Source organism: Dipodomys merriami, unplaced genomic scaffold (assembly GCF_024711535.1).
Source record: "Dipodomys merriami isolate MVZ:Mamm:240054 unplaced genomic scaffold, mDipMer1.0.p SCAF_135, whole genome shotgun sequence".
Classification (NCBI taxonomy): domain Eukaryota; kingdom Metazoa; phylum Chordata; class Mammalia; order Rodentia; family Heteromyidae; genus Dipodomys; species Dipodomys merriami.
In genome coordinates this window covers 213,448-223,168 of record NW_027202660.1, presented here as the reverse complement: position 1 = coordinate 223,168, position 9,721 = coordinate 213,448, and the positions used below count along the sequence as shown (strand labels likewise).

The window sequence follows — 9,721 nt, the reverse complement described above, 5'->3', positions numbered from 1 at the left end:
TTCTTCATCTTGTTCATCTTCTTCCCAGTTAGGGTAGAAGAATCTGTACCAATGGGAGGAGAGAAGGAGAACAACTCTGCTTCTCCTTTTTCTGAACTAACAGGACACACATGGCACTGGTTAAATCCCATAGAGTAATGTAAACATGGCAGACAAAAACTGGAGATATGTCTACACAATTTCAAAGAAATTCTGTGAGGATGATTATATGCGTCTGTCCAAATAAATGCACAATGGCTCATGCCTCTAATCCTACTAACCAGGAGGGTGAGATCTGAGGATCACAATTTGAAACAGTCTAATTTGTAAAATTATAAGATACTTCAATTAACCGGCCAAAGGCCAGACCTGGACGTGGGGCTCAAATGACAGAGTGCTACGAACAGGACAGCACTCAGGCCCTGAATTCAAGCTCAAGTTGCATTCTTTCTTCTGTCTATATTCCTTCAAAAGCCTCCAAGATAGTGATTTCCTAGGGGTGGGTGTACGTTGGGTGCCACAAACTCATTCCTTTAATCCTAGTCTCTCAGCAAGCAAACTGCTAAGGCTCCACTAGTTTCTGAGGCAAATGAAATGTTCTGGCAGACCACTCCTAAAGAGTTAGCCGGGGAGTGAACTTCTTTATCTCAAGACAAGCTCTTGTGATCAGACCCCAGTGAAACAGTCTCAGAGAGGTACAAAATATTCCAATAATCTGCCAGGGTGTCTCATCAGCCCTGTTTGAAAGAAGAACACTCACTTTTTAAACAATATCCAGCAACTGTTCCATTGTCTCCTACTCTATAGTGGTGAAGGATGTTTCCAACATAGAAAATATTACCTTTCTGGTAGGCAGGGACCAGGTCCATTACCAGCATTTCCAACAAAACTGAGTCCAAGCTCCCTATATTATAAGGCATATTCGGGGTTTGGGCTGACTCACTGTCACACTGAGGTGGTAAAAAGAATGGATTTTTGAAACATGGAATTGGGAGTATACTTCAAAATGAGTAATAGAGTGGATTGAAAAGTACACAATAAATTTTTTCTCAGTATACACATATAAAAGCACACAAGAAGAAGGTTGTACTGTGAGCTGTCATAGTTATACCTGGCCTAAGTTGCCTTGTGATTTCCTTGGTTTCTTCTTATAAAAAAGGCCTGATAGGTATGAGTCAAGCGGAAAAGGTCAGATAATGTGATTTTAGGAAAATGAACCCTTAAATATGTATTTTAATGTTTTCATTTCTTTCATGCATGTGTTTCTAATGCATTTATAAGATTATTTCTTTGTTGCTTTGTATGTCCCTCCCCCACAGTGTAACCCCCGCTTTCACTATATTTGATGTCAGTATAACATGTGGAGGAGATGGGGACAAACAAGTCGTTTAAGGATTCAGGTGGACCTGTTGCAACAATGAGAAGTACAAAATGTCATGTCAAAACCAGCTTTACAATGTCGGTGTGGGGGGGAGGGGGGTATAATTGGGTGGGGGAAGGGGGGTAAAATTGGGTGGGGGGAGGGGGGAGGCGGGGAAGGGAAGTGAAGGGTAAACAAAGGAGGAGGCTGCAATGCTTGGTAAGAAATGTATGCATTATCCTGCCCATGTAATTGTAGCCCCTCTGTACAGTATGTTCTCAAATAAAATAAAATACAATTAAAAAATAATAATAAAATAAAAAAAAAGAAAAAAGAAAAGAAAAAAAAAAAAGGCCTGAGAATATGGATTCGTGTTTTGGCACTGATCCAATGTCTGCAGCATTGAGTGAGGCACTCACACCTCTCATGCCTAAGACCTGAGTCTCTTGAACTTTGAAAACAACACAGGAACATCTTTCTTGTTCCTGAGCTACAGGCCACTTGAGCTGGCATGAGCTGTCAGTTACAGTTGCCTGGCTCTCAGAGTTCCATATTCTATTCCATTGTGAGATAGAGAGTGACATCTCTCAGAGCCCAATGATCTAAGCTGCTTGTTCATATAAGACCATCCCAAAGACATACTGGAGATTGAAATCTCCCCTCCCATATCACTCTATAAACATGTGAACATTGTCAAATCCCAACATCCTCAGGTAGGCCTGGGAATCAGCATGCTCTCAACCTCAAGGAACACTTCCTAGGTCAGATCCATGCCTTGTCACTATTCCTCTAATCCTGCAGAAATCATTTTGCCTCTCAAGGCCCTCTCAGCCTGCCATGTACTTCTTGCATCTATTTTTGACATCAACATCCTAGGACTTTGTTAGTTGTTTGTTTCCTAATCTTGTTTACCCTTGAAGCCCCAGTGTGTTGTCATCTGTAAAAAAGGTAAGTACTTAGAGGTGGGAAAATTATAAAAGTATTGAAAAATAAACCATACTCATATTGTCAGACATTTTTATAGATGTACATTCTTGCAAGATAAGAGAGTATTTTTGATACTTTTGTCATATTTTATGACAAAGGGGAAGGGGGGAGGGAAGAGGTGCTGCATTGTCTTCTGCTAAATCAATGATTATTATAGAAAAACACTATAGTTGAAGTTATGTAAGGTTTAAATATAAAAAATGTATTCCTGTTTTTTTATAAGCTAGTCGTTTATAAAGAATTCCTCACTAAAGTCTTGTCATCTTTGTCCCGTGAACTATCCTCCTCCTTCCAAATAATCAGTAAAAAACCTTCACAAATGATTGGGCTGTTGCCCAATCTCTGGATAAGAATTTAAGATACAACATTGCCAGCGAATCTGTGTGTGTACATGTGTGTTGGTGTGTGTGTGTATGTGTGTGAGGGTATGTTGTGCATATCTATGTTTTAGGTCTTGAATTCAGGGGCTATATGACAAGCCTGAGTATCTTTCTGGTGACTGTAGTCATCTACCAATTGTGCCACAGTTCCACTGCAAGATTTCTGTAGTGAACTGGAGAGGAGAGACTCATAAAATTTCATGTTCAGGCTGTCTGAACTAAATCTCAGGTCTCAAACTCCTGATTAGTTAGAGTTGTACTTATCAGCATCCATAACCTGGTGATAAAACAGTGTTCCTGGAGGCAGTGGGGTTGGAAGTTTTAGTCTAGCTTCACAACATTCTATATCATAAAATAGCAACAGTAGAACCCTATATAAAAATATAATAATAAGATGTACTTAGAATATAATTTAATGATATAGTCTGTTAGCATAAATTTCAGGAAACCATGGTATTAATGATTTAGCATCACAAATCCAAACAAAATGAGATAATTTCAGTAGACTGTACAAATTTTTAATTCCAAATCATTATAATAAACAGGAAAACATGCATATTTATAATGTAAAAAGATGTAAAGAGATAAAGATGGCAGATTATGAAATGGGAAATTCTACACTGCAGGAAAATTATTGTCATGGTGAATATATGGTGTATTGTCATGGTGAATATATGATAATATTCTTCAGAGGAGCAATAGATAAATATATATGTACTACACATAGTCTAACTTGTCTCTATCCCTATCAACTTCCAATATTCTGCACATTGTCAGTATATTCGTGTTTATGGAATATTCCAAAATAGCTAGCACAGTCAGGAGGTTGTCAAAATACATTAGCTTGAATGTTTTAGGAGATAAACCTGCTAATTATATTGACTACTTTAGATATTTAACATGTAGTGTGTTATCATTGTACTCTCTAAATATATACATAATATCATTGTACTCTCTAAATATATACATAAGCTATTCAAAGTGAAATGGAATGGAACATGGTTTTGCCTGTAAAGCTAGGTATTTAGGACATCAGTTCCAGACCAGTGTAGAGTTACCTGCAATGCTCCCCAACCCCTGGCTATGCGTGATGGAATACTTCTATTATCCCAGGCCCAGGTGGAGCTGAGAGCAGGAGGATTTCAATTCTATGCCATTCTAGGAAAAATCATCCACATGGCTCCATCTCAACCAAAGAAAGTTTAACACTGGCTAGCACTTATCACCCCCACCTAGGTGAAAATAAAAATAACGCATTGTAGTATAAGAAACAAAAATATTAAAACATGGCAATACAAACCATCATGAACAACACTTACCTAGTGTTTGTTTCTCATAACTATAATCCTAACTATAGCTAGGATTATATATGTGAGCCAGAAGCACCAAGCAGTTCATTTTAAAAATGACTATTTGAAGGCAGGTGCCAGTCTCTCATGCCTGTAATCACAGCTAGTCATGAGGCTGATTTCTGAGGATCACAATTCAAAGCCAGCCCAGGAAGAAAAGTCCCCATAAGACTTTTATCTCCAAATAACAACTCAAAAAAACAGAAGTGACTCTGTGGCCCAATTGGTAGAATTCTAAATAACTTGAGCACAGAGTCTCAGGGACAGTGCCCAGGCCTTGAGTCCACGCCCCACAACTGTCAAAAAAAAATAAACATTTTAAAGTCTAACTTTCTTGTAAATTAAAATGACAGCTGTGGTATACAATTCTACAGACTACTACAGATTTCATTATATTTGTAGTTAGGAAAAGTAGCAGCAGTTGAATAAAGGAACATTTTTTCTTAAACTAGGGCAGATTGGTCTCTAATTCGAGGAAATTGCTGGACTCATACATAATATTTTTTGGTGGCTTTTTGTTTTGTTTTTAGAACAGGATGAGAAACCTTATTTCTGCCAATGGCTATTTGGATGTGTCTAACATAATTCACAGGCCATGCAAAATTAACAGTAAAGACAGGACACAGTCAACTGGTGATAAATTTACTTGTCTTTATGCCATGTTACAAATGATTTGTTTAGCTTATATGTCCATATGGCCTATAGTTTCCTATTCCGGCCTTCCTCAAAATACAAGCATGTTACACCAATTCAGATTTGAGCCAGGCAATATGTAGTATTAGTGCCAAAAGTCGAGGAAAATTGTAACACAACCAGGGAAGCATGAAACCAACATGTTAGTAGCTGGACACAGGGGGCTCAGGCCTATAATCCTAGCTACTTAGGAGGCTGATGATCACAGTGCAAAGACAGCAGGAGTGAGAAAATCTGTGACTCTTCTCTCCAATTAACAACCAAAAAGCCATAAGGGGAGCTGGGACTCCAGAGGTAGAGTAGCCTTAATTACAAAAGCTCAGGTGCAGCAACCAATCCTGAGTTGAAGCTGATGGTTAGGCACAAAAACAAAAACAAACAACAACAACAAAACAAAAACTGGGAGAAAGCTCAGGAAAGGATGGCATTGTCTACATGGCAAATGTTCACATTACATGAATTGTGTTATGGTAAACATAATCTACACACCTTAGTAACAATTACATTTAAAAAACAGAATCTAAATTGTTATATAGTCTCAAGCATTAACAGAAAATGATTTAAGCAATATCATATTATTGAAAATTGAAAAGTGTTAGCTGTTGCTTAATTCTTTCCTTTTTACTACCTTGAATTAATTATTTTTGTATAGAGAGATTAAAGATGAGATTAACAAGAAACTTGATTAAAATGGACAAAAGTTCGAATAGACATGTTTTCCATAAACCCCTCTATATCACCAGTGGGTTTACACAGTAGTGTTTAATAAAACTTCTGTGCTGGCTTAATGATTTGTGAGCAGAATTCATTAGAGAAATGTAATTCAAAATTACTATGATACTACTTTATAACTATTATAACTCTTATCAAAAAAGAAAAATCAAAGGAACCAGGTGTGGTGGTAAAGTTTTGTAATTCCAAGCATTTAGGAGGTTGGATTTCAGTCTTAAGCCTGTCTGGTGTACTGAAGATAGTAAAAACTTGCCCTTTATTCCCTTTTGAATAAAAGGTAATAATGTTGGTGATAGTGTAAAGAAAATGAAATTTTCTACACTCTTGGTCAAAATACAGGTTATTATTCTCCTTGTAGAAAGTAGTATGCAGTTTTCTAAAGAAATCATAGTTGAAGTATCATCTGACCCACCAATCATGTTATTTCTCTCTGGGTAACTCGTAAATATATCTGTAGTTCATTGTTATTCACATTATTCACAACAACAGCCAAGATATAAATCGAAGTTCAGTGTTCAACTACACTAATAAAGCAACTGTGGTACATGTACACATATCTTTTTCTGTTTCATCCTTAAAATAACAAGAGACTGCTCTCATTAGCCACAACTTACAATGACCTGAAAGATGTATTTGAAATGAAGAAAAATGTTATGTTCTGATCTTTGTAAACACACACACACATACACACACATAGACACAAACACACACACACACAAACACACACACACACACACACACACACACACACACACACACACACACACACACACACAAATCCTCAAACATTAAGACAGAATTTTTTTAAAGTAAAGCAAAGTGGAACTTCTGGGGCATTTAGTTCACATACAGTTCCCCTCAGCTTATAATGCCTCTACAAGAATGAGAAAAGAGTTCATCATTCTAAGGACTCTTATACTTAAGATAACATTTGCTATAATGCTAATGTTATTACCATTTTAGTGTTGGGAAAAATTGTAATTAAAGGCACTAAGTGCATGACCCAAGACACACAGTGAGGAAGAAATTGAGTCAAAATTTCCAAAAGTCTTTCAGCAATACACAAATGCTTTAAATTCTCTCTATTCTCTGATAGTCTCAATTCAATATTCATATTGTCCAAGAAATAATACCATAGCAATTATTGCCCATGTTGATTGTTTTCTGTTACAATTTGCCTTCAACACAGACTGCGTTGGTGACACTGGGTTATCATACACAGAGCTGAGCTTATAAATTATGGTCCAAAGAGAGGCAAATTTCTTCTGTCCCATAGTTCCAGTATCGTTTTTAAAAAGTACTAAATATTTTAAATATCATCACTTACTGTATTTTCAGAATTAAAGAATGAAAAAATTCACATATAACCAATCCAAAACGCTTTAAAACTAGGAGATGATAATACAGGCCTCTGTGAAGTAAACTTTCTTCTACGTTTAAAATTATTCTGACAGCCTTGTGGTTTGTCACACCTGTAATCCTAACTACTCGGGATACCTACTCAGGAGCCTGAGATCTGGGGATAACATTTGGAAGCCAATCACGGCAAACTAAATTCATGAGATTATTTTTCAGAAATTTTAATGAACTAGCAAAGGGCCAGGAATGGAGATGTAGTTCATATAGTAGCTCACCAATCGAGAGAGAAAGACGTAGCGAGACCTTGAAGCCCTGATTTCAAACTCTGAGCATGCCAACACGCAGGAATGCACACACACTCACTTTTCCAAAATATCTTCATATCAGTGTTTTGCATTGATTTCTTTGTTAATGATATATATGGGTATAAGAGGCAAAATAATTTCTTCCATCTCAAAACATTTTTATACATTTTTGTTGTAAAAATACTGAACAGAGAGGTTACAGTTACATGAGCAAAGTAATAAGTACAATTCCTATCAAGCATTGCTAACTCCTCCTTTGTTTTTCCTCCACAATTCCTTCCCTTCCACCTCCACAAGTACACTCTTCACGCCCCCAAGCCCCACCCAATGTCCCCAGCCTAAATTGTAAAGTTCATTTTTCAAAATAATATCTTGTGCATCTATTGTTATACAATGGGTCAAACTGTATTCCTATTTAAGCATGCTGTTTTCTCCTTTCCCTCCCTAAATCAGAGAAGTGTATATACAAGATGCAGGTGCACCAACGTCAAATAAAGTGAAAACGGGGTTTATACTGTTGGGGAGAAACGTATGAAAACAAAAAAAAATCACGTCATACATTATAAATATATGAGAAACAACAGCAAGAAAGAAAAAAACGTCTTGTGTCTCAATCTTGGGGATCATTTAGCTTAACATCAACTTATCTATTCATATACACATAGCTTTTCAACTTTTCTTCTTATCCCAGACATATACTAGTTATTGCAAATAAGGGATACCATGGGACCTATGTTTTTTTGGACTTGGCTTACATCAGTTAATATAATTTTTTCCAAGTCTTTCCATTTCCTAACAAATTGGGCGATGACATTCTTTCTGATGGAGGCATATAATTTATATATATATATATATGTATATATATATACATATATATATAGTATATGTGTGTGTACACACATATACACACAGAGCATTTAACTTTTTTGTTTTTTAGAGCAACTTAGTTTTGCACCTTCATCATTTTTTCAAATATTTTTATTGTGATTAAGTGGTTACATAATTTCCCAAATTTAACAATATTGTGGGATAGTGATGCTTAGTTAAAGTCACAAACATATTCTAACTTTGATGGAGCAAATTATCTATCATAGTCTACAACATTTATGAGTTCTATGAGCTTTGCAATAGAGTTATTTCTTCCATATGTATACTTTTTTGTTTTGAAATATGTATATTTCTTTTTTTCCCATAGCGTCAGCAATTCCCTCTTTCCCATTTGTTCCCTCCTTCCCTTCAATGACATTGATTTGCTTAGTTCATTTTGGTCAATGTCCAGTGCAGCTGATGGATCCCACTGTTGTATGTTTTTCCCTGATTCCCTCTAGTTCTTTGTCGTCCTCCTGGTTTTCCTTCAGTGTACACATATGATCAGCAGAATGGGGTTATTTAGTAGTGATTCAACCAGATGAGTGGAAGTCCTTGGTTTCTTAAGTGTTGTTAATTTTGTCGTATCACCTTACATTTTGCATTTAACATCCACTTATCACCGAGAAAATGTGCTGTTTGTCTCTTTGCTTTTGGCTTACCTTGCTCAACATGATTCCCTGTCTGATTGATTTCCCTGCTAATGCCATTATTTTGTCCTTTCTAATGGTAGGAATATATTCCATTGTGTATAGTTACCACAGTTTTTGAATCCATTCATCTCTGGTGGGACATATGGGTTGTTTTCATATCCTGGCTATTGTGAACAGTGCTGCAATAAACAAGGAGGTGCTTGTTTCTTTGAATATTGCTACCTGTTGTTCAGGATAGATACCTAGAAGTGGTATGAGTGGGCCATAAGGAAGGTCAATATTTAGCTTTCTGAGGACTCACCAGACTGCTTTCCAAAGTGGTTGTGTAAGTGTACATTCACACACACACACACACACACACACACACACACACACACACACACACACACACACACACACACACACACTCACAACGTTTTCTTGATCCATTCTTTTACTGAGGGGCATCGGGGTTGGTTCCATATCTTACCTATGGCAAATTATGCTACAATAAACATTGTTGTGGTGGTAGTTTTAGTATGGACTTGTTTATGATCATTTGGGAGAATGCCCAAAAGTGGGATTGCAGTGTAATAGGGGAGCTCTATGTGGAGTCTTTTGAGGAACCTCCAAACTGCTTTCCAAAGTGGATGAACAAGTTTACACTCCCACCAAGAATGCAGTAGGATCCCTTCCAGCATCTGTTGTTGTAAAAATATGGAACGATTCACTAATTTGCGTGTCATCCTTGGGCAGGGACCATGCTGATCTTCTCTGTATGTTGCAATTTTAGTGTATGTGCAGCCAAATTGAGCACAGAACATTTTTTATATATTAAGAGTAATTAATTTTCTTAAACTAGACAATTCAACAAAAAGTAAGTTCAAAAGAATTGTGAAATTTTAGAACCATGTATTTCTTACGTAAAGCACACATTTAAGAATAAAGTCAAGGTTGACATGCCAAAAACCAAATAATTCCAGATATTTGTTGTTCACGAGATGTGTAGGAGGAGGAAGTCAATTATTCTACACAAGGCACCTGTCATAATGTTCATTGCAGCAAATGTTAAAGTTTG

At 36.7% G+C, this 9,721-nt stretch overlaps 1 non-coding gene across 1 annotated transcript; it reads right to left on the bottom strand.

The window, feature by feature from the left end:
* Window positions 1–9,354: 9,354 nt before the first annotated feature.
* On the bottom strand, window positions 9,355–9,460 carry LOC138825146 (U6 spliceosomal RNA). Its single transcript, XR_011371356.1, has one exon. It is a non-coding gene; the product is annotated as a U6 spliceosomal RNA (small nuclear RNA).
* Between the last annotated feature and the right edge of the window lie 261 nt (window positions 9,461–9,721).